This window comes from Salminus brasiliensis, chromosome 6 (assembly GCF_030463535.1).
Source record: "Salminus brasiliensis chromosome 6, fSalBra1.hap2, whole genome shotgun sequence".
Classification (NCBI taxonomy): domain Eukaryota; kingdom Metazoa; phylum Chordata; class Actinopteri; order Characiformes; family Bryconidae; genus Salminus; species Salminus brasiliensis.
In genome coordinates, this window is record NC_132883.1 from 41,137,236 (window position 1) to 41,163,506 (window position 26,271).

Genomic DNA, 26,271 nt, shown 5'->3' on the forward strand with positions numbered 1-26,271 from the left:
TTTTTTTTAAAGAATGTTTTACCCAATTAATCATCAAAATGGTAAGTATATTACTATATTATATAGTAGTAATATTACTATATTACTATACTATTGATATCATTTATAGTGGCAGCCCTAGTCATGATAGTCAATGCATATGTTGGCCATATTTACTGAATGTACTCAAATATGAGTTGGAAAAATATCACAATGATAAAACCAAAGTTGATTAAGTCACTGACGCAGTTATAAATGGGCTCATCTGTTCTGCATTCTTTTCTGAGCATAAAAAATATTATAAATAATGTAATTTCTGTATATTGTACAAACATTCATAATGTAATTATCGTGACAGGCCTAGTGGCTATTGATTATTACAAACCATCCTACTTAAATACATATTCTATCAAAAAACACACATAGCCTTACCAGGTATTGAAGGAAATGTATGTTGAAGTACCATGTCTAAAAATACCACACAGGAAATGCACTGCTATTTTTATAAAAGACAGGAGGTCATTAGTGAAGTGGGAGGAAGGCCTACAAAACAACAAAGCGAGGTATCGCAGCAAGCTGCTTGCATTTCATTTCACCTATGGGTTTTCCTTATATGCAAGCTGCTCAAAACATGTTGTTTGACTGTCGTGTCAACTTTGTCTGCCTAGTAACTTTGGCAGTCATTTAGATTCTTTATAATTTCAGAATGTTTCACTTTGCTTTTGTGTTGAAGTGCACATTGAGTTTGTTTTTTAAAAATGTCAGTGGCATTGTGTGTGCATTCAGTATGGCACAGCTGTCAGTTGAAGCTGGAGCCAGAGGGGGCACCATTTAGAGGGAGGCTCAGAGGTCTATTTTCCTGATTTTTGGCAAATGCCACCATAAATGTAAATGCCAAACTATAAAGCTTGGGGCCAGTGTATCTGGTTCACATTGCCACATTTCATGAACTAATTAAATAAATCAAATTCAAGAATGAACCTGTTGAATCATTTGAGTGTTTGGGCATGGTCAAACTGCAAAGCAACTGTAGCCTTTAGGAAATGCACACAAAAAGACAATAGTAAAGCAATTGTGTTGAATTATTTAGGCTAGTTGTATGTTTATTTACATGTTCTGTAATGTTGTGTTCCCCAAGGAAACTGCACATAAGTGCACTCTTGGCTCAGTTTAATTGCTGCTTGCCATTTTTGTTATTGGTTTGCCAGAAGGAAAAACATTGCATGGAAAATAGAAAAATATTACACAAATGCAAGTTATCATGAAATTTGATTGTAGGGTAAGTGCACTTTCAGTGGCATAATATGACTGATTGTTGTTGCCACATTTAATTTATAAGTTTACTATACCTCCTCCAGGTTAGGATCAGGTTTGATTTTTTGGTTTTACTTGTATTAATAGAGTATTTATCAGAGTTCTTTATGAAGTACGTTCAGGCATGTAATGCACACATGAGAAAAATGAAAATGGGAGAATGAGAAAATACTGAATTACCTATCCTTAGGCTCAATAATCTTTGATAATCTTTATCAACAACAGCATAAACCTCATCAAAGTAGAAATTCTACTTTGCTTCCTCGTGTACATTGAGAGAGGGGGATATTTTGAAGTTCAGAGAGGCAATCAAGTCGCTCAGGAATATGCCTTTGCTACTGTGGATGTGAGGATAAACATACAGAAATTAAATTTCTATTTATATGAAGCCTGGAAACTGTCGAGCATTTGCTGGAGAATTGCTTCAGCACAGAGCATCGGGAGCCAGGCTCAAGCAGCCTAAGTAATTAACACTTGCGTTAACTGGAGATGATGGATCATATCTGGCAGAACTGTTGCTGAAATGAGGACAAAATGTCACTCGGCTTCAAGCTGTTTAGGGGGATCTGCCCAATCCCGTTTCAAAGAGTTTTCTTGTCTGTATAGGCAAGGGTATCTTAAACGTGCTGCTGTCTCTAACGTGCGCTGGGTGCTGATATTGGAGTGCGCTGATGTTCCAATTTTTTGTCGGAGTGGATGCCTCTGTTGTCTGGAGACTGACATTTTATTCTGTGACACTTTGGTGCTTTGCATGTCCAGTCGCAGAGTTTGGGGCAATTTCAGAATGAAAAAACACAATGTTTTACAGTAAAATCAGAAATATAAACAGAGCGGTAGTAACTACACCCTAGGCAAATATGGTTCTATGTAATACTGGATGTGGATTCTAATGCTAAAAAAAACAAATTTTAGACAGAACCACCAACAAAGGTTTATATAACGAAGTAAAGAATCATTTCACTTTTAAGGCTGTTTCTTTTTGCTCTATAAGTATGAGGCATTTAACTATAAGGATGAGGCATTTTGACTCTTAATTTCCACTCCTGGTTCATGAAGTGTGCAGTAACTGACATTTATTGCTGCAAACATATACTTGCTATGGTCAAAACCATTTTTTCTGATGATTTCTGTGTTGCAGATTTGGCATGTCTTTTCATTTGGACTGAGTGGTTGAGCATTTTCATCAAGTTTAAGGCCAAAGAAATAAAGCATGCCATTTTCTTCCTATAATTGTGGTCACAATAGATGAACTCATAACAAGGTTGTTAAAGGTTATGATAGGTTCAATGGAAATTGTGTGTTTTTACCATTTAAAGTAAGTGAGTTGAAGAGTCAAATGTCAAACTTGCACATTTACTAACATAAAGTCTACAATAAAAGGCATCTAGGAAAGTATTGTTATTTTTCATAAATGAAGAGAGTAAGAGAGGGGGCAGTGGGACATGATCACATGAAGAGATTTGGCAGAGCAGTAGCTTGGTGGATGCAGTTTTTTTGACAGGACAATGTCAAATGTTATAATTAGCTACGTGTAATAATACTGCTAGATCACATTACTTATCTACATCAAATTAGGATGTATTTCAATCAGTTGAACACTGTTGAGTGCTGTGTTTCTTACAACAAAACTTTTTTTGCATAATTTTTGTTTGTTTTGAGTATTTGTATGATTTTAGCAATACTGTTCTCAACATTCACCAACAGGATCCTTTAAAAATACGTTGCCGGGTGAGCCAACAGGTTGTTTATAATCTGTAGTATATTCATCGTCAACAAGTTACTTGAATGTTTGCATCGAGAGGTACTGCTAAACTCATCATTTTTCTCTTCATATGGTAACGATATGCGCATGGCGATGTCTCGTTTTTGTAACTAACTGTGATTGATCTCGACTGGCTTTGTTCCTCAAAGAGAATGTGGTTCATGATAAGACTGAGCAGTCATCGTGTCCTTGTCATTCCTCTGATCCTGTGCTTTGGAAGCATTGGAAATGTTATGCAAATCATTTGTTAATCCCTTTACGTTATTTTGTTCCATTCCTCTCTTTCATTTTTCACACTTGCAGATTTCCGCCATAGCATCTGCGCATCTTTGAGCAATGTTCCACCGTTGCCACACAGATTTCCAGAGAGCTTTAACCTTCTCAAACAAATCATCAGCAGTACGTGATGTAGGGCTTTGCTGAAAAAATCCTTGGTCAAGACTTGCTTGAACTGAGTGAATCGTTCTTAAATAAAATTAATGTATTAAATATTTAAATGGTTTTAACGTCATTTGATTGAGATACCTTCATACTTAAAGACTAAAAAGTTGTATGATTACAGGTATAACCCATTTCCTGATGATTTCAGGTCACAGACTTGCTTGTGTAGCCACTTTGGAAAACAGAAAGGCAAAAGTATTTCAGAGCTTATCATCTTTAAGACTACTTTAAGGAAGACAACCAAGGCTAATTCAGAAAGGAAGTGTGGAGATAGCAGATTGTGACCTATGTCTGCCGGTAGCTTTTTTGTTGTCCTAAGGGTTGGTGTTAAAAAAAATAAGAAGAAAGAAGTGGGATGGTCTTACATCCAAGAAGCTTAAAATGCAAAATCTCGAATAAGCCCAATTTCTCTCAGCCAATCGCATAGCGTTTCAGTGGGTTTTGTGTTGATCATCCTAAACTGACTCACATATATCCACCCCTCCCCTCGCCAAAATAAAAACACTAGAGGTTTATGTGGCTTTTCAAAAAAATGTATCTAGACATTTATCCAGTTTAATCTTCTTAACATATTAAAGTCATTTGCATTACCCTGAAGTGACTGAGGTGCTTTACTGTTTCTCTTCCCCCACAATACACAAGGACTTGGAACGCCATGTGGACATTTTGTGTCTGCGAAAAGAAGACAAGTGGGCAGAAGTCAGCTCACTTCCCCATGCACAGCTTTTGCCATACCCTGCTGAGCATTTTCTTTCTTTCTTTTCTTTTCTTTTCTTTCTTTTCCTGCATTGTTTTTAAAGCTCCACTCCAACTGTTGCTTCATTGGTTTCCACTGTAAAGTCTGTCTCGAAGGTTGCTTTAACATCAAATCGTAAATGGACCCAAAATGTTTCAGGAATGAAGGTTACGTTAATACGCTTTAAAGTCATTTATTTAAGTTTTCTGTATGTTTTTTATTTTTTGGAATTAATACATGTTCAAACTATATTGGCCCATTCACATAATCAGTCTTTCTGTGTTGAATATTAAATTAATCTTAAGCAGTCATATCCAATGTAGTGCCTCTCTTACAAGGCATTCCACAAAGCGTAACTTTTGTCTGGAATTGTTTTAACAGAACACATTTTTGTTAAAAGTAGTTAAATTTAATGTCTTTTCTTTACAGTGGGCAGCCATTTGACTTGACACGGATGGTTTTAACCTTTTCTATTGAACAGAAAGATGCCTTGTGATAAAATGGACAGAGACAGGAGAAATATGCTGTTGAGCTCCTCCGGGCATGTCGTGCAGATGCTGAAATGACATTATCAAACATGGAAGCTGCTGAAAGTGTCTACTGTTCCAATAAGTTATTTCAACTTAATGTCTGAAGCTGCAGTGTTTTAGCAAAGTTTATCTGTGTGTGTGTGTGTGTGTGTGTGTGTGTGTTTTATTGCACCTTTATACCTTTTACATCATTCTCTAAATTTTACTGCAATTGCAGTCAATTGCGGTGGTTGTTTTTATCATACGCTTTATAAGTGTTTAAGTGCAACCAGTGATTTCAGTCATCACAGCTTGCTTCTTAAGTTGGTTTTGTTTTGTATCTTTTTTTTTATTCTGACACAAAGTTACGCTGAAAAATACACCACTTATCTTATATCTGAAATTATGTCTGTATGCTCAGATGGTTTTGCCACCTGCTCAGTAAATCTGCAGATGATCTTCAACATTTGCAAGTAGTTTTTCAAATGGAACTAAATACATTATAATAGTATTTGAACTTTGACCTGTATATCTGAATCTAAAGACTCATTTCAATGTGCATTAAGTACTGTATTAAGTATTAACTATAACAAGGTGCTGTCACTTTGCTTTTCACTTCTTGAAATATACAAGATGTAAGTCTTCTCTTGGTGACTTGGTGATAAGAGTTCTTATGTTTGTCTTATTCCTTTGCCAAGCAGCTATTCAGTGTTGTTTTGTTGCCGGCTGACATTCTCTAACAGCACAAAGGAACACATTGGTTTAATTGCCATATTAAACCATAGATACCTTAACAGTATTTTGACATTACAGACTCATTATTACTTATGACAGTTAAAAGTAATCTTTTACATTTCTAATTCCATCCTATTGCTGGCAGAAATAAATAAATAAATGTGGCAGAAAACAATGCATGTAATATTTCCATATTTAACAAAAGAATGGTTTCAAATTAAAAAAAGATTGGTTATTACTGTATTTGGACATTCGTTATATCAATTACTTGTACTTAAATTACCTATACTTAAATGCAGGTATGCCAAGCCAATTGCCCTCTTTAAATGATTCATTCTGAAAATATCTAAAAGTGAATGAACTCTGTAAAGGTCACTATATCTACCTGAGGTTGACCCTCGTAAGGCGTTATAGATCAGTGCTTATGGTCTGGGCATTTTTGACAACTTTTATTATTTGTTTGCAAACTTGAATGTTTGAACATTTTGCTACTTTTTAATGCAGCTCTTTTCAAAGTTTGCTTAAATTTGGAAAGTTTGCACTAAATGTGGTGGCAGAAGCTTATTGGTATATGGTATTTCTTATCCCTGAAGCTTTCATGAGGTCTTATGATCGAATGGCACACATTTAAGCTAAAGCAGTAGAAGAGAGCTCTCAGCCAAGAACATCTTAACTACGGTTGTGTTTCTTAATCTCACTCAGTATTTCATTGCTTGACGCACTCAAAACAAACTCCATCACCCAGTGCTGATGCTTCGTTTTCACACCACTTTGAATTGAATAAACTGATTGCTGCTGAACGTATGAGAAATACCTTTCCCCCCACCCCCCTCTTAACCCTCAGTCATCCTTTTCCTGCCAAAAAAACAGGAGCTCAGTTTGATTTATAATTTTTTGGCTTTGTTTTTGCTTCTTTGTCCAAAGCCATATCTAGAGCTGCTTCAGGTCCCTCCTTGAGAGGGAGAGAGAGCGCGAGTTGACAGTGGTGGTGAGGAAGAATAAAAAGAAGACTTTCTGTGTGTGCAGGAATGTGGATTTCTTCCGTAAAATCCTAATTGTGCCTTGAAGGGCTGCTAGTATGTAGGGTATCTCAGCTCAGCTCAGCTCAACAGGATTTGTGCTTCTCCATGTGTATGTTGAGCGTTTTTTCTTTCAGCCCGAGATGCGGATGTAACCCTTTCACAGTACGAGACGCAGAGTGCTTGTGTTTGCCGCTAGGCTGATCCCAGGCTCTCTGCTGTTTTTGTGTGAAACATATTCAATCTCTGCCTTTAAAAACACTTTTTTTTTTTCTTACCCTGAGAAAACCGGCTAGGGTTATTGTCCCGTAACTTGCCTTGACAGAGAAGCAGATCCCAGATGTTCCACAGAATGCAGTGAGTTTAGGGACCTCAGGCATTTGTTGAGACCTTCAGAAGGAAAGTGAGACCGATACAAGAAATCCGTGCGATGGGCTGAAAAATGGTGGTTCTGTTAAAATAGACATTGGTTAGTTTAGATATAGTCATTTGATTGACCTCAAGCTATTAGAAACATAGCACCGTATTAAATACCTAACAGCCAATTTCAATGACAATAGCCTCTTAAGCCCCAGTATTGTATCGTCAACAGGTATGGCCTTCCATTGATACATTCGTTTGAGTGATGGTTCTTTTTTGTCTATGTAAATCCTGCATAAGCTGTTATCTGCTTGTGGCCTTAAGGTCCCCACAGGCACAGTGATTTGAATGTGTTGAGTTGTGGCGCCGGGTAATGGATGAGGGTCATGCTAGGGAGAAAGTGACACATATGTCTTGTTTATTTTATCCCTTGTGACTTTAATTCCAGTCCAAAGTCTAAAATGCTCGTTGTCTTGTTGGTTTGTGATAAGGTTACAGTGTAAATGGCACATCTAACATCTAACAACACATTTAAACAGGATATTGTGTACTTTACATAACATGGTAATCTTCTGAATATCTTACTGATTTGAAATGAAATGACAGAATATGAATAGACAGATATTCATGTCTATGCAAACATTCTTATTTTCTGGTAATAAATTCAGTGTTAATGTTTTATCTGATCTGGCCTCCATAACCTACAGCATTGCACAGGAAATGCATGCATAGCATCTGTTGCTTTAAAGCAATAATTTGTAATAGCATGTTTCCTCCTTTCCTCCTCTTAGTGTTTGGTGTCTGTACATTTGTTGATTTAATAGATAATCAGTATTTCTCACACAAACTTTACTTGAACTTGGATTTCTTTTAAAAAAAAAAAAAAAAAAAAAAAAAATATATATATATATATATATATATATATATATATATAGTTTATATTGTAAATATCAGTAAATATTGTAAAAAATATTGTATTAAATGTCACACCTGTTTGTTGTTTGTCACCACTTATATGCTGGCAGATAATCCCTGTGTGCTTTGTGCTACCTTGTCAAAATCTCTTACCATAGTTCTGTTGCCTAAATAAAACTTCAGGTAGGATATTCTTAAAGGCCATCACACTAGCAGAAAATGCTCCCAGCAGAAGTATAGGAAGGATATTTTGCCTGAATCACTTCACTGAGAAAATACTTCCAGCATTAAAACAGTAGGAAGGAAATAAAATCACAGAGGACCGCCCATTAAAAAGAACATTACCCCAGGACCTCATGTAAATTTAATTCAATCCATTTATAGCCTTAGGCATGTAGTTTGCACAGTCATAACTGTTACTTACAGTTTTCTATTAATTGATAGCTCTTGTGCAAAAAAAGAAAACCATGGACACACAACATGTCTTGGCAGGAATGCGTTTAGGATAAGGGGGGGGAAGCTGTACATTTTATTTTTGGCTAAACCATGGCCATCTACAGAATGAGTGACTTTACTGGTCAGTATTCGATGTTGCAAGGTATATCAACTTGCTTAAACTGACCTGATGATCCAGAGAAAGAGTTTGCTAAATGGGAGGGATGGGAGGACGCCTTAGATGTGGAGATATGTCTAAAGACATTTAGTTGGGAATGCACAGGGCATACTAGGGCTGTGGATTAAGGTGTGGCTGTGTGTGACATCATTATTTGTGGCATCTTTATCAGAATGGACAGCAGAGAGGATGTCTAGCCTGGAGTAAAAAGGACAAACCCAGTGACCATAAAGCTGTACAAGCACTGATAACACTCACTGCTTTGACATCATTACTTCCAGACCAGACCAGACATGGAGTATATATAGTATATGTCTTTCTACCCACTTCATTTTGCTGTTCACACTTTTTTTTCTTTCTTCTCCACCTTGCTGTTTTTTTATCTTTGTCCTATTTTTATCACTCTCTTCTTTCCTTCTCACATTTGTGTCTTAGGAATAAATCTTTATACAGCTTTGATTGTTTACTAGGACTGCACAATACATGTTTCTTTAATCGTTGTGATGTTGTGATTGTGATGAGAGGGATGAGGGATTTTGCAAAATAAAGGTAATGAGTGGTGGCTCCGTGGTTAGAGTATTGTGTTATGGATCACGGTGCTGTGGATTTAATACCAAGGTCCACTAATCTGCCACTGTTGAGCCCTTGAGCAAGGCCTTTAACCCTCCCTGCTCTTGTGGTCGTGTAGCATGGCTGATCCGCTCTGACTCTGGCTTTTTGAGCTTAGATATGTGAAGATGATTTTATTTGGACTGTACAAGTGTGTATATGTATAATGGCAATAAAGGCTTGTTATTATTATTGTGCAATCCAACAAAATTAAGTAATACACATTTGTGATCCACCAATGTATTTTTAGTGGTAGTATTTTGTCTATATAATACATTTAATGTGCACTACAACGCACTGATTTTATGACTGTGCCAATGCAGTAATAGCACAGCAAATTAAAATGCAACACAGTGTACACCATGTTCCTCTAAATAGTGCTTTTTCTTTTCATGCTCTCAGTAAGACATGTTTCACAGGCTGGTATAAATGTATGCATTATATGTTCTGTGAGCCTCCATCTGTTCCCCCTCGGTCTTGGCTGAGCTGAACTGTGAATGATGGTGCCGGTGCTGGTGTTTCTGACGTCTTGACTCAGGCCGGCTCTCGGTGAGACGCGAGGGCTCCCTGACGCTAGCTCTCGCTGATCAGTAAGGTGCCGTTTGTCAGACGGGTGGGCTGGTGCGAGCGGCACACAGACGGCACTCATCTGCTCGGCAGATACGTCAAAGTGAGCCTGCCGAAAGCCTCCGCGGAACCTCTGTCACACACACAGTTGGACCAGGCGCGTTGTGAACCGCCACCCAGGGGCGAGGAAGGATTGTGCTGTGTTTACAGTTAAGAGAAAAATGTACCCTGAGTCTGTAAGATGTTTCAGAGAGTTGTGGTTTTGTTATGGTTCGGTCTAAGGTTCATATAGACACTTAAGTCACAGGGTCTCATAAAGGGGTGGGTGATACAAGGTTATGATATCGATATTGCAGTAAGAATTGGTATGATACAATCTTGTGCAAAAGCTTAGGCACTCCTGGTCAAATGTAATGTACTGTTGATTTGTTCAAATTAAAATATATTACAATATCATATATAGCAATATAGTAATGGCTCATTAACTATGTTTTATGTAACTTTGTTTTCTTATTCTTATGTAGAAAATCAACAAAAAATGTTTTTGAAATTTGGTTGGCCCAACTTTTGTACACGGTTGTACACATCATGCGTTTTGCCAAACTGAACAGCTGCAATTTTCAATAAAAATAAGACTGGTGTTAATAATAATATTAATAATGTGATGTTCAGATGTACCGCAAATGTAGAAATCATGAATGAATCATGAGTGCCTATTGGAATCAAATTCCATCAGTGCTAAGTGTTCATAAGAAGTATATAAAACTTTGAATTAAGCGACCATAGTATGTAAATATATCATAGTATTTCTTTTAAGAGATTTTCACAATACACACTGTTGCAAAATAGTTTTCTGACAAGTTGAAATGGACAAAAACTAAAATACTGCCAAATAACTATCAATTATTTATATTATTGATTATTATTATTAACAGTTTCCACACTTTTCTGCACTAATGAGTCTGTTGATATCCCCAGTGATTTCAGAAACCTAGTGTGTTTTGTACACAACATATAGTAATGTAATTGATCATGATAATGATCTATATCATTATATTGTCCAATCTTTTCGCCCACCCAAGTAACTACATGACTGAATTAACTTCATATAAGTTGTACTTGTTAATGAATAATAAGTCCTAAGGTTAAAATTTAAGACCAGCAAACTAAAACCATCTCTGGATGGTGATGGAGATTAAGTCTTGAAAATGAATGTACTACAACGGCTCTTTGAGCACATTTGGTTCTTCTGTGGCACCCAGAGGTTGGAGAATATATCTGGTGAGCAGTGCTGTAACCAGAGTGAAATCAGTGAAACTAGATATGGATAAATATGATTGTAACATAATTGGTAGAAAACAGTTCAATATTCTCTATTGAATATACATTAAAGTGCAGACAGCTGCAACAAAGGCATAATTATCATATCAAAGTAACAATTATGTGAGCTTGTATCTAGTACAACAAAATGCATACACCTTATTGTGATTTGTGATTTGCACAAAATGCTTAAATGTCTAGTTAAACACTTCTCTGTGTGGGAAGATGACATTGACACCATGTGTGTACACAAACCAAAAATGTCCTGTCATCGACATGTTGGGCAAAGCTAAAAAATCTTACTGAAAGGTTTAGCAATGTTAGGCAAGGGACAGACAGTGTTCAGTTCACTACAACTTTAAACTGGGATACGTTTTAAAGATTTCAATTAAATTCAGTTTAATTCAATATTGTTTATATGGCACTTTACACAACGAATGTTGTCACAAAGGAACTTAACAGAAATCTGGGTCTGAGCCTTTTTTGAGCAAGCCAAGGGCAACCAGGACTCCCTCCGAATGAGAGTAGGAAACCTTGCGAGGAACAAAGGGGAACCCATCATCATCTGGTTCACTCCAGATAACACAACAAATAACAGAACAACAAGTATAAAAATTGCCAAAAAGAATAGTGATGATTACTGGTACCACACTATAAAAATAAAGTTTTACAGAACTGTCACTCAATATTAAGGTTCTTTACCAGTTTAATGGTTCTTCACACTCTCTCTCATCTCATCTCTTTTACAAACATGGTTCTTTATGAAACCAAAAGTGGCTCTCATATGGCATCACTCAAATATCTCTTTGTAGCATCTTCATTTTTAAGAGTGTAATACCAGCGATCCTTAAAACCTATTACATTTTAAAGATGTAGTGAACCAAACACTGTTTGTCCATCACTTTTCACTGCTGTCCCTTTCAGTAAGATTTCGACCAACGTGTCAATGACAGGGCATTTTTGTTTTGTGTCCACGCATGGCGTCAATGTCATCTTCCCACACAGAGAGGAGCGCAAAGAGGACATAACCATGAGTGACAAATTCTTTTTTATGACACTCGCTCTCTCACACACCATCCGTCAGTAGCCATAATTAATCGTGCTGGAGAGGAGCAAGTGGAAGCTATGTGCTCCGTGCTGATACATGCAGTGCCTGTGAATTCTAGCGTTAGCTTTAGCGGCTCTGATGGGCTAGCAGGAGAGGTGTCAGAATCAGTTTGGGAGACTTTCTCTCCGCTCTGCAATCTGTGTGCTCAACACATGCTATTGGATACGCTTCATGTTTTGTATCTCTTTCTTTTGACCAGATGTGATAATAAGGCTCAATGTAATAAGAAGGTTTGCAATGTTTCATAGTGCGTAATGTTAACAGGTCAAGACACGGTATCATGGTATTAGTGAAGTCCATTTGTGTCATTGAGGTGTTTTATGTATGCATGAATCTCTAATTTGAAGGTGTTAGCTACGACTGACTGACTGTGCACATTATTGACGCCCCTTGTAACTATATTACTATGTCATCATGTCCAAGGTTATTATTAGTTTACTATTAATATTAGGTTACAGAGATTACTGTTCCATCTGAGTTATTGGAAATAATAAATTTTGAACCCTGTAACTGCTCTGTACACTGTACATATGTCTAGATAAACAGACCAATATAAATGCTCTAAATTATGTTAAATAAACTCTTATTTTACAGTGACTTTCATTCAGAGTTGAGAACAGTTTCTCCTTCTGTAAAGTCACCTTTTTGGAGATACATGTTTGTCATTGGATAGCGCCGATATACACATTAAACACACAGCATGCATAATAATATACATTATTACTATACACTATTACACTACATGATATACTATGTATTCATGTATAAGTTTCGACACATATATATACATATTGTATAATCACTGATGAAAATGGCAATTTCTAAGGTTTGTTTGCTAAACTTCTTAAACGCTATCACTTTCATCTAATCTCAAGTCTGGAACCACCACAGGTTCTGTGGAGTAAACCCATAAATGCTCAAAAGAAAATGTAAACCTTGATTCTATTCCCTCTCAGCGAAAACATTAAGTGCAGAAGTCACTAAGAGAACTTCAGGATCTTGGCAGCGGACATGGTCAGCACCTGGAGCATTGGGAACACATCTGGTGAGCAGTGCTTTACCAGAGTGAAATTAGTGAAACTAGATAAAGATAAATATGATTGCAATATAATTGGCAGAAAACAGTTTATTTTCTTTATTAGGTGAACACTTAAGCACAGACAGCTGCAGCAAAGGCATAATTATCATATAATGAGAGTAGCTCTTATGTGAGCTTGAATCTAGTACAAAAATACATACATCTTATGGACTGGTGCAGTGTTTGACTGAGTGACTTGTACAAAATGCTTAATTATTTAGTTAAGTTACTAACAAGATCAAATCCAAAAGCCACATACACATCTCTTACATGCAGGTCTTTAAGAGTTACTTATGGAAGAAAGCTGTCAAGAGTACTGAGGAGCTTGAGTAGGAATAAAAACAGTAAAATGATATTAAAAGGTATTACAGCAACCATGTGGTAGATGATTAGCTAGGGAATTGAGTTTATGCCTCTGCATCTGCCGTTGTTGTTATTACAGAGTAAACGTGCTGCATATAAAATTGTAGACTGGCTCGTTCTCCGGCCTTCAGCGTTGGCCAATGCATAAACTTTTGTTCCACTTTCAAAATCTCAAGAGATTTAATGCCAAATGTTGTTTGCTGGCCTTACACTTACTGCTTTCACTTATTTTGGACAATTATGCAAATTTTAAGGCCTTACAGTGACCATTTGATCATTTGTAAAACTGCTACATCTAGCTTGTAAAGTTAAAGTATGTAAAAGAAAGAACAATATCAAACGACAGGAACTGACCAGAGCACAGTAGAATGAAACCTGGTTTTTTAGGCCTTTGGTACAGCTTAAATGCATGTGCGCATTTGCAGGATCACACCAGACAGGTCAGAAAATTGTATGCAATTCATTAATTCATCCTTTAAACTCAAAAATTCCTTTTACCAGTAAATAAAACTGAATTTTACATGTTCCAACAACAACTGGCATCATTAGTCATTAGAGCAAGTTTTGTAAGCATTACAATTAAACGTCAGCCTAGACGTAATGCCATGCCTCACAGATAAAGAGAGACATCTAACCTTTGTATAAAGTTAATAGTGATATGTATTATAACTGTTGCTTGGAGGAGAGCGAGGCTCCCCAGCATCTAACAGACATCTGTGCTCACCAACATCACACTAGGAGTGATATGGGAAGGGAGTGCCATCGACCCATCCCTGAGCGAGTTATGTCTATTTTACTCTCTCAGACTCTAGCTACTGATGGCATTACATCAGTGTTTTGCAGGAATCATTTTAAAAGTAATGCTGACTGTACAAAAGCCATCTAAACTGATCAGACAGAACCCTGAAACACACAGTTCCCTAGCTAATCCACCAAACGTTAGGTAAGTAACATTACAATATATATATAATATAATATAATTTTTATGTACATATGCAGTAAAACATTTTCAAAAATCTATTTTTATTTTTAATTTTTCAGTCATTTCGCTCACATATTCATTGCAAAAACTGCCACGTCAGCCTACTTTTAATGACGTTCACCAGAGCATGGGAGTGGGTTGTGTGGTGAATACACAGATATATCTGTAAACAAGTGGTGATCTTCAAAAAGTATGTTCCAATAAACCTTGCAGTAAACATGGTCACACATGTTTTGGAGTCTGACTGCCTAAATGGCTTCAACAAAATTAAACCTCAGTACTTGAAAATTGGTGGTTCAAATGCCCACTCACCTCATAGTTCCGGCAGACATGCTGTAAACATTAGATTTCCGTTTTTAGCAGACGCTCATATAGGTAATGGTACAGAGTGTAGTGTGTGGAATTGTGCAGAAGTGTTTTATTGGTCCAAATTATGTTGTGGGGTTATGTGAGAAACCTTTCAGAACTTTAAGACATTAGCACCTTAAGTACTGTACGGGTTAAGCTTTAAAAGGTATTAAGTCACCAACTGATTTCCTTGGATTAGTAGCCAGTAATGCATTAGCAACACCACTAGCAGGATGATAATATCTGTAAAGTAAATAAGTCTTGAAATTACATGAACATTAAGGTGATTACTAGATACGAGTGTTCATCACATAAATGACCAGCAGGTGTTAAATGGTTCAAACAAGCTAAACAAATGTTATATGTGATAATATTCTGACCACCCATCCGTTGGGAAAGAGAATTCACTGTCTTGCAGAATTTGTCTGGGTTTGAATAATACTTAGGTACAAAAAAGATTCAGCTTTTCTTATTGCAGATGTACATTTGTTTCTAGGCTACCTAAAAGTGAGTCTCTGGTGTGTGTCTGGCTAGAGTCCAAGCTTTATTTCTTTCTTTAAGCATGGATGGACTGCCTGGACACTCAGGCACTTGTTTTGTAAACTGTATTTCTTTCCACATTTTTACAAAAATGTGGAGCTAAATCAAGAACTAAATCAGTGTCTGAAATTTTGAAAGTATAATGTCAAAAAGACCAGCTCACAGAAATGTTGAAAAAAGGTTCCCTTTAATCACCACACATAGACATAATTTGTTTTTTGTTGTGCTTTGAACACAATTGGGCAATGATCACTAAAGCCAAGATCAGATTCTCTCAAGTTGATAAATATTTCTTGTTCATTTAGAGATTCAGAGGCGTCTTAAACTAGACAGTGCTATACAGTACTAACTACAATACAATCAGTAAACAGCAATGAACAACTCATTTGGCTTAGGGCCAGCGATTAATACAGCAGAACGAAATAAATATAAAGAATAAGACACTGTGAGGCAGACAGTGTATAGGAAATGATATAAGAATTGTGCAGAGTGCAGTCCTGGGTATGTAAACAACTGAAAGACGACAGTGTGCCTAAGCATGCTTTGCAGTGCAATGCATGCTTTGTAAATGTGAATGTACTGTTTTACGATTCTGTTATATCCCATATGCCCCTCCTTATTATGAAAAACAAAAAAGTGTTGCCATGGAAACCACATATAGCTGCCTGAAGTCAAACAAAATCCCATTTTCAATATGTGTTTATATTTAGAATGTCCCTCTCAAAGGGAGGGGGCTGCATATCAGATAGACCTGGTTTAATTGTCCTTAGATTTTTAGTTTTTTTAATGTAATTTTTCATATTTTGTGACTTTTGGAAAGTGGCAGAGAATTGGGCTGCTTTAATGCCTCTCGGTGGCTGTGGTGTATGTGTATGTGTGTGTCCCTGTGTGTTTTCCTGTTGATGTGTGGTTGCCTGTAAGTGTGTTTTTTTTTTTTTGTGTGTGTTTTGCAAAAGTGTGTGTGTAGTGCTTCATCACAGATACTTGGCAGTGTCCATGCACTGAGTGTTTGGCAGTGTTGCAGATTAGCATGCTTATCGGGGAGTCTCTGTTCTCTTACATATATTATCTGCCTGTGCCGATCATTCAGCTTATCCAAGTTGTCGCATCTCAATCTACCACTGAAAAGCACTCCATCTGTGCCATGCGCCTTTTTGTAACACACTTTACAATGCCAGATTTATCCCATCATGCTATTCAAGTGGTTCTATCTGAAGCAAATCATAGCCACATTAACTGTGTGCTTGCTCATGGTACCTTGGAGAATTTTTTTATGTTCTTTCTTGGTCTTTAAAGCACCTCTTAATAGAATTATTGGGGTATTTTATGTCAACAGGTAAACATAAAAGATAGCTTCGAATTTGTTCTTTGGAAGTAGTATCTCTAGTTTTCGTTTATCGATACAATGTAGTGGTGTCTCAGTTTAGTACATTTTTCAATCCAGCACAAACAAGTAGTCCTGAAAATGTACGTTATGTTAACATGATGAGGTTTCCTTTTTTGGTTTATTAGAGCATTTAACATCGTAAAAGTAGTATTTCTTATAATAATGCGCTAGCCACAAACTAATACTCAGCTATTATTTAGCTATTTTGCTAATTTACGCTTAAAATTACCTGTCCATTTTGTGGTAAAAAGGAAATTATATTTTCAGAGGAGGTCAAGTCTGCTTCTATTGTGGACTTTCCTTATTTCTTATTAAACGTCATACAGTACAATCAGTAATAAAATGAGTACTTAATTTGCAGTTGAATGTAATGAACTGCGTAATTAGTGTAATCCTTGCCACTTAACAGTGCGATGGCAAAATAATAAAGAAAAATGGAGCACTCATTGTTTGAACATCAAATGTTAATTGTATTAAACAAATTTTGCATATGTACAATGCAAATGAATGTTTTAATTATTTTTTTATTTTTTATTTAATTACATTTTTTTAAATTTTAATAATTATTTAATTTAATTAAGACACCAATATTAACCTGGTCTTATTAAACATACCAATATAATATACCTTTTATCTTGACAGTTAATAGTTTATTAAGAAAAGTATGAAATGTTTGCCAAATTGCAGTACTGAAAAAATACTGAGCTATTAAGAAGTTGTCCAGCTCTAGTTTTGATGGAATGATGCTCATGGGAATTAAGTACAAAATGTATTGTTAAAAAATCTATATATTAATTTACCATAAAATCTGAAAGTCACCTACAACTAGAAACTTCTAGGTCTACTTGCTACTAACCAAAGACCAAAAGTAACGATAATGCATAAAGGTGCATGTGTCAGATGCTGATCTGATCAAATAAAAGCCTTTGTAAATTGAATTCGGAATGCAAGATAAATGAAAACGCTAATCTCTGCTAAGCTGTTGCATGGAAGGAACCCAGTTTGAGGTGCTTGTTATAAAATATAAGTGAAAACCATATTCAACCATATTCAATTGAGCTATTATTTTAATTATTGGTTCACATTACAGAGCTAAATGCAAGTATAAAAAGCATAGTAATACCAGATTCAGTGAGGAAAATAAAATTCCAGACAGATGTTGCATGGCAACAAAAATCTTTCACATCGCCAGAGTTCGTCTGGACAGTGCAGTGAGACCTTACAGACACTTGAAGTAAACAAACAAGAACATTTACACACTGTTTTTGTACACAGCTAACTGCTTAAATGGCTGATATAATGTGATATAATGTACATTATGTGTTCCATGTGTTTTTGTACCTGTGGATCTCTCTCACAAATAATCGACTGATTTTCAGCTCTCACACTCATCTCATGCACACAACTGCTTTACTAATGCACTTATGTAATAAAAAAAAGCTCAGTATTTTTTATTACTCTTGAATAAATTATTTTAGATGGTGTCTGTTCACTGCAGAACTGTGTTTTAACAATTGCCATAGTGTCTAGTGTTAATTCTGTATATTTGAAATTTTTAAATTGCAGATTTATTACTCTGTTAATAATCTTAGTGCTTATGGCTCAGTATATATTCAGTATATATTCTTGTTATAAAACAAAAATGTAAGAAATGGAGCTATGAGAGTGAGAAAGGAACATGCTCAGTAGGGACATACTGATGGGTCTCTGGCATTTAAAGGATGAAAAAAAGTATTTACTCTCTTTACCAAAAAAAAAAAGAAACGTTCATGGCTTTGTGGCACTAACTTTCTCTGGTAATGACTGTAATGAATTTTGTTCCTTAATCCTTAAGCACCAACGCGCTGGTATTAGTGAGAGACGAGTAGCGGGGAACATGTCCGTTAACAGCAGGAGTATGACTCGAGGTACGCCACTCACAGCGATGCTGAACGTTAACGAACAGCACGAGCACCAGTGCCAACCATCCCATAATAACTGTAATCACCTCTCTATGGGCTGAAGTACAGTCGTTATGAGATGAGATTAAGTTCAGGTTATAACAGTGGGAAGCTGCGCTGTGGGAACTCCAGTCATGAGGGTATGGTTATGTGGATTCCCACACACTACTGCTGTACACACATTGGCACACACAGCTCTCGCTCTCTCTCTCTTTTCGCTCTCTCACTCTATTTCTCTCTATGTATACATGTCTCTCGCTGTCTCTCTCAGTGGTTGCGAATGTTCAAAATTACTTGTGGTGTTTTTCTAAACCTAAAGCACAGACTATATAAATCTTACATATAAATTTGATTATTGTAAACTAAATTGCTCTCAAATGCCTTAAGAATGTTCCCAATCAAATCTACCGATTGTTACATACTGATTACATGCTAATTAAATGCGCCACAAACTACTTAAATGTAGACATTTGAAGCATTTGAAACTTGTACTGGACATCAAAGTGGCTCAGCAGCCACAGGACAACAGGAAACGCGTAGCTATGTACTGAGAAGTCATTACTGTAGTCTTAATTCTTTATTAGTTAATAATAATAAGTAATGTGATTCAAAGTAAAAAAAAAAAAAAAAAAACAATCAGTAAAACTGCAGCTAAGCTCTACAAGACGGATGCTATTGAGATTTTTTTTCTTCTCCTCAGTGAATGACATGCCAACATCACCGTTTCTGAGCTTTCTCCTGATGGTACTTGTTTTGGGTGCTAGTAAAATACGTAAACAAAAGTAGCTTGTGTGCTAGTAGCGCCCCCTCTGCTGATCACCATAATACCAAATATTGTCCCAAAGCTAGCAACCATCTTAAGACCATAGTTATTGTTGAGCATTTGTCTAATTCTCAGGTAACAGTGAGTTATATGGTGTCAGAAACCACATAATCAAGCTTGTTTGCTTCTACCTCCTGTCAATAAGAGCTGTGTATAGTGCTCTCTGTGAAGGTATGCATGTGCAGCCGAAGATGTATGACTGCATGTCTATGTCTGTTTTCGTGTGTTGTTTTGTTGCTCTGCAAATAAAAAATAAAAGAAATTAAAATTGCGTTTTGTGTGAAAATGTAGACATGCAGTTTGCATGATGCAGGGTTAAAAAGCACTAAACAGTCACATTTTATTAACTGGGGAAAATGTGCAGGGAAGTGTGTGATAATTTGTTCAGGTTCAGTTTAATTTAGTTCGAAACATTTTAATTGCTGAGGTGTAAACTTCCATTACTTGCTTCTGCACAAAAGTAAAACTTGTTGAGGTTTGCAGCATTTAAAATAAGGAACAGGTTTCCTTTTTTTTTGCTAACTTGTAAAGTAAGAGCTATTTGAGACTATTTAAGACTGATTTAGGTGTGTGTTATGTGTGTGAGAGAGACACCGTCTTAGGAGGAAGCACTGATGATAATGGCAAAGACAGTAAAGAACACCTCTCCTAACCCTAAAGACTTCCCTTCCTTCCACCTCTTCTAAGATAGTGACCTGGTGATGTAGTGTGTATGGTGATGTGTGTGGGAAATAGAGAGGGAAACAGAGTGTGTGTGTGTGAGAGAGAGAGATCAGTCTCTCTAATCTCAGCTGCTGCACTGCTCTTTTTTCCTCTATAGTCAGGATTCAATTACTGCCCCTGCTTTGACCTCTAACCCCAGTGACCCCCAGGACTGACCCCATCGTATGCCCTCTGATAGCAACCACCCCTAACTCTCCTCAGTCGCTGTCCTCCTCTGTCTTAAGCTATTCTCACCATTTTTTGTCTACTTTTTACCTCTTTCTGCTTGTCTTTTTCCCTTACTTTGTGGCCCCTTCTTCCTTAAAGTAGTGCATGAGCGCTAATGCCAGAAACATTCATAACAATGTTGTAAATTAACACAACCTTAAATGACAACCTCCAGCCAACGCATTGCTAACACACAGTCCTTCTGGTATTGTTCTTGTATTATTGTGTTATTTAAACAGTCAATACTCATGGGAGCAATAGAAGACAAATCAGAGTGACCCAGAAATCACACCAACTAAGCATGTAGATTGTAGAGGAGTGTTTCCAGATATATTTCTGGTTATTTTAAAAAGAAGTTCTAATGATACCCACAGTAAGTTCAGAAAAGCATATTATGGCATGCTGTGTAATTTATCACAGTAAATATAAATATCATCACCTTTCCCATTCTTAGGTTTACAATTTAGTTATTTACTTCCATAAGTACAGAGATTATGTAGTTGTGAGAGTGAAGGGTGAACTGAAGTGTGGACCCACAAAAAGTCTTTCTGTTTCCATAATAAAAGTATGGTGAATTTTTATATTGCATGTTGATTCAACATTGGTACCGTGGCATTAGCAGTGCATCGGCCACTGTCCTTGCCCAGCATCGCTGTTGCTGCGGTAACATTTCTATCACGGTGATAACATTGCTCTTACTGCTATAACATTGCTGTTGCAGCGGTAACATCATTATCACAGCGATAACATCACTGTTGTGGTGATATCACTGCTATCATGACGATAACATTGCTATCACAGCGATAACTGTAACATTGCTATTGTGGTGATAACATTGCTATTGATGCAATAACATTGCTATCACAGCGATAACTGTAACATTGCTATTGTGGTGATAACATTGCTATCGATGCAATAACATTGCTATCACAGCGATAACTGTAACATTGCTATTGTGGTGATAACATTGCTATTGATGCAATAACATTGCTATCACAGCGGTAATGATAACATCGTTATCATGACAATTGAATTGCTATTGTGGCAATAACATCGCTGTCATGATGATAACATTAGTATCGTGGCGATAACCTTGCTATTGTGGCGATAACATTGCTATTGTGGCGATAACATTGCTATTGTGGCGATAACATTGCTATCACTGCAATGACATTGCTACTCTATTATATCGTGAATCATTATTTATGTTTTGTTCTGTTCATTCTTTCCCCACTGTGTGTGTTCATGTACATACTACAGTGTGTGTAGGACAGTCTGCAACATTGAGGAGAACTCAAACACTAAAGCAACTGAGCAACTCAAGCATCTTTTATAATCATTCTTCGATTGTTATTGATGTAAAATGTTCAAATAATCGTGATAATGATTTGAGGTCTTCCAGCACCACTCACATGTAGTTACATATTTACATAGGTAAATGTTGTAAATGCGTAATACTAAAAACTAAAACAAGACTTCTGAACAAGAAATGTAAAGATTAAACAGTAATAGGCCTATTGTTAAAGGGGTTATTAACTGCCTCTTCACACTTTCTCTACATTTCCCTCCGTTGTCCTCCTTCCACCTCCTCCTTTTTCTCCTCTCTTTCACCCCAAAAGTTAGGCTGGGTGTGCTCCCATGGGTGTGTCGTCAGATTCATTGCAAATGATGTGGCTGATCTCATGTTTTTCCTCCTCTAATCCCATTTTCTTAGTCCTACATTACTTTGCTTGTACTTTAGCCCCTTGAACCCATTAGAGTTATTATTCAGCTGTTAAGCTTGAGACCTGCTATTCAGTAACTACTACAGATTGTTGGAGGACTGCTATAAAACTAATATGTAGGTAATTATGAGAGTGAAGAACTGAAGTGTGGCTCCACACACAGACTCTTAGATTTAAACAGGGTATCTCCATTATAGTTAAGTTGTTCTTGTGGTTATTGTGCTAGTTCCTGTTGTTTCGGATGTTTGAAATTTGGAGATAAATCCATTCCTCTGCCTCTTGAAATCAGTATTCGTCTCAGTACTGCAGTGTTTTTAACTGGGAGATTTCCTCTGTATTTACTCATCGATCAGCTAACCTTGCACTAAGCTACAGTCGATGGCTCTTAAGCCGACTCTGTATCTTAATCACAACACAGATACCTGTTAATTACCCAACCAGTTCAAGTGTTTTCACTGCTTAAAGAGGGATTTGGGATTGATTGCGTACCATTACCGCCAGGTTGTGTGTGTGTGTGTCTGTCTGTGTGTGAATTGAGAAGAAGAAGAGAGGATAAAGCAGGAGAGATATTTATAGGCTTTTGAACGGACGACACGGTTTGGTATTGGGTCAGGGATAAACCATGAACTTATAAACTCACAAAGGGGCCTTGTTCTCTCTTTACTTTCCCTCCACCTCTCTCTCTCTCTCTCTTTCTCTTCTTCTCAATAGAATTTGTTTTTCTTCATTCTTCTTTATCTTACTCCTGTTTTTTTTTTTTTTACCAAATTGTATCTTTTCTTTCCTCCTTTTTCTGTTGTTAGTTTACTCAAAGTTTTTCTTGTGATTGTACTGCTGTCCTATATGTCCTATATCATTTGGAAATTGCATAAATCTTCTCTCATAATTACTTTTAATGTGGAAATTGCAGCCATGGGGGCAATACACACTGGCATGCCAAAGCTAAATATTGGCACCCTCTGTGAATATGTGAACGATAGTTAACTCTAATGTAACATCTCTGTCATTGTTCATAGCCATGGCTATAGGTCACAGAGGAATAAGGCTTAGCATCCCATGTTTTGATACTCGGAACTGACACGCCTTTGTTCTACAAAGACCCTGGTATGTTGCTAAATCGCTCTGTGCGCTGTGCTATCACACAGCTGAGCTTCTGGCACACACTCACCAAATACTGTTTCTCGTGTTGGAGTTTCCAAGAGGCCCTGAGGCCACAAGCAGAACCCCTAATGTAGATTGTAAGATGTGCCCTGGTGGAATGCCAAAATCTGTAACTCTAAATAGCCAACCCCGGACTCTAAAGCATGCATGTGCGGATACAGATGCGCATCACTCTTCATCTGTAGCTTTGTTTGGTGGAGAGGGTTTGACTTATTGTTGAAGCATTGCTACAAATTCACTGTTATTGCTCTGATAGTCTCTGCTTGTTATATATTAAAATTAATACATCCCTCTAACATGAGCATAACGCTTCATAGAATTGTAGAATACCACTTTTTATGTTAAAGATGTTAAATTGCTATTTAACACATATACTTTTAATACAGCAATATAGGCTTAACTTGTAAACTCAATTAAGAACAGCGGAACCACTAAGAATGTTAAGAGGAACTCATATTGTTCTCCAACTTCATTGTTCTTATAGTGCTTAAATTAGAATGGTGCAAAACTAGGAGCTATAGAAATTTGCAGGGGAGTAGCTAGACATGCTTCAGTACATTTGTAAATATTTAAAAGAAAGTCAGCCATGTAACAGCCAAAGTAATGATAGCTTATAGCTAAATGTTTTGGTTAAGGCCACTTATAACCTACATGTGAGACCACTGAAGCAAAGACATTAATTTAACTAGCAAAGGCATCAGTTACGTTAGCATGTGCTTTATTTATGCTAGCTAGCAACAGGGGCATTGATAACTCAAGCTTTCAAAATAAGCATATAATAATGCTATGATTACTCAACTAGTTGAGAAAACAGCCCACATTTTAATACACACAACACTTAAATGATATATTCAAATATAATGTAATAGAAAGAATATATAATTGTAATAATGTTTTTATGTTTAATTTATAGAATATAAATATAAGGTATTTTTCTGAGTGTTTACTATGAACATAAGTATGCTTAAAAAACACACAGCCCAGTTTAGACTTAAGTTTATTCTGTTCTTTGTTTTCTCAAACACATATCATATATCATGACTTACATATAGAATAAGTCAAGCAGAATGCTTGATTCGATTAAGAGTCATTAACCTCTTAACTGAACAGAACTGCCAGTAGTTGCAGACTTAAATTCTTCACTCCTGTGACTTAAGAATAACTTAACCACCACTGCTAAATAATAATGCTTTGGGTGTAGTAAAGGTCACCTTTCCTTTTTTTGCAAGATATATAATTAAAACTAAAAAAAATCCAAATCAAAAACATGTTTACTTCAGGATATGGTTACTTCACTTATCTTGGGTTTTTCCCCTATATAAAACCATAATTCCAGGTTTTAATGAGTGAGGCCACAGTGAAGCGCAGTTATTCCTGCGCACTTATTTCTGTGATGCACCTTTGTGAAATGAACCTAAAGTGCATGCTGGTCCAGCTGGTGTCAGAGAGAGAGAGAGAGAGAGAGAGACTGGAGGCTTCACACCCCCTCCCCATTCGCTTCCTCTCTTACATTTGTTTCCTCCATCTGTCTAAATGCACATTAATTATACACACACACACACACACACACATACATGTTGCGTTCTAGGGACAAACACATGCATAATGCTATTTAGCTTATTTTCATTTAATTCACAGATGAGTTAAATCTGTCCACCTCCAAGAGTAAGGCATGTTCGATAACAAACTTCTACTCTCTGTGAAATGCTCTCCGTATCTCAAATACAAAATGTATTTAGTCAGGTAGAAAACGTTGTCCAGTGATCCGCCGTATACGATTAATGGACCTGTAATTATAAGTGTAACACACTGTAGTCAATTTGCCGCTCAGACTGGAGAGCTGTAGCTGTCTCTAAGGCAACAGGTCTGAGAACAGTGTTTAATCTGCCCATGGGGGGTGGCAGCTCAGCACGTTCCAGTCAAGGTTTCCAGTGACAGGCTGTGGAGGAGGCACCATTGTTGTGGTGTGTTTGGGTATTACCTGCAGGCACTATCACTAAAACTTAAAACATCATCCGATTATTAGGCTTAGGGTTGTTTCGGTTTATTGCTTTGTGTCAGGTGAGCAGAGGATTTGGGCTCTGGAGACGAGGGGAAATAAGGGATTTTTTATTTTCATGTTTTAGTGGCTTTAATTTGCGCGATTATGATTCATCGTAAGCAGTCTCGGGGTTATTTCGGCAGTGTAAGATAGAGTAGGCTAACAAATAAAAAAGGTTTGCCAAGGTACCTCCTTAGGAAAAGCATTATTTCTTGTGACTGTCTTTATCTTATGCTTGGGAAATAAACTATCATGGTCTATTTGAAGGATAGGCTAAGCTGAAAGCTATTCTTCCAGTTTATTATAGCCATTTATTTGGCTTTTTATGGGGCTTACCTCCAAATGTAACGGTTAAGCATGTATAAACAGTCCACTTTCAGTTTTCTCATCTTCTACTTTGCTAGACCGTTCCACTACAGTGTGCTGTACTCATGATTGTCATGTTCATCTCTTCCTCACTGTGGGGAGGGGCTCCTGTCGCATGGTAACGGCTGTGATTGACAGGCCTGTTTGCCTGAGAGAGGCGTATAATAATAACGCCATCATATGGTCTGGCAGATTTTGGGCTCGGCACCAGGGATGACAAATGTGCTCACGCAATAATTCAATCTGCTCCCACAATTCTCCAACTTTAAGGGGACATGCAAAAGCTGAGTAGTTGGAGCAATTAAGCTGGTCAGTCGTTGTTGTGGTATAGCGCCCAAAATGTCTGCCAGGTTGTTTACGGGAAAGTGTTGTTGTAAAAAGACAGAAAGGAGGAGAGGAAGAGGAAAAAACAAAACTTGCAGACAGATTGAGATGTAGTGAATGTGAGAGGAGTGGAAGATGGTCTGAAAATATCAGCAGCTAATTAAGGCATTTTTTTTTCCTGTACATCACACTTTTAGACTTTTAGATGAGTTTCTCGAGGACACTGGAAGCTGTACTTGAGCCATTGATCTGTCAGTGGGGCTTGGCTGATGTGATT

The 26,271-nt window shown here is 37.0% G+C and overlaps 1 protein-coding gene across 1 annotated transcript in view; it reads left to right on the forward strand.

Annotated features, from left to right (window-relative positions):
- The window catches only part of LOC140557829 (phosphatidylethanolamine-binding protein 4), a 98,530-nt gene that overhangs the window by 13,274 nt on the left and 58,985 nt on the right, over positions 1–26,271 (forward strand). The gene's annotated exons all lie outside the window — the stretch shown is intronic.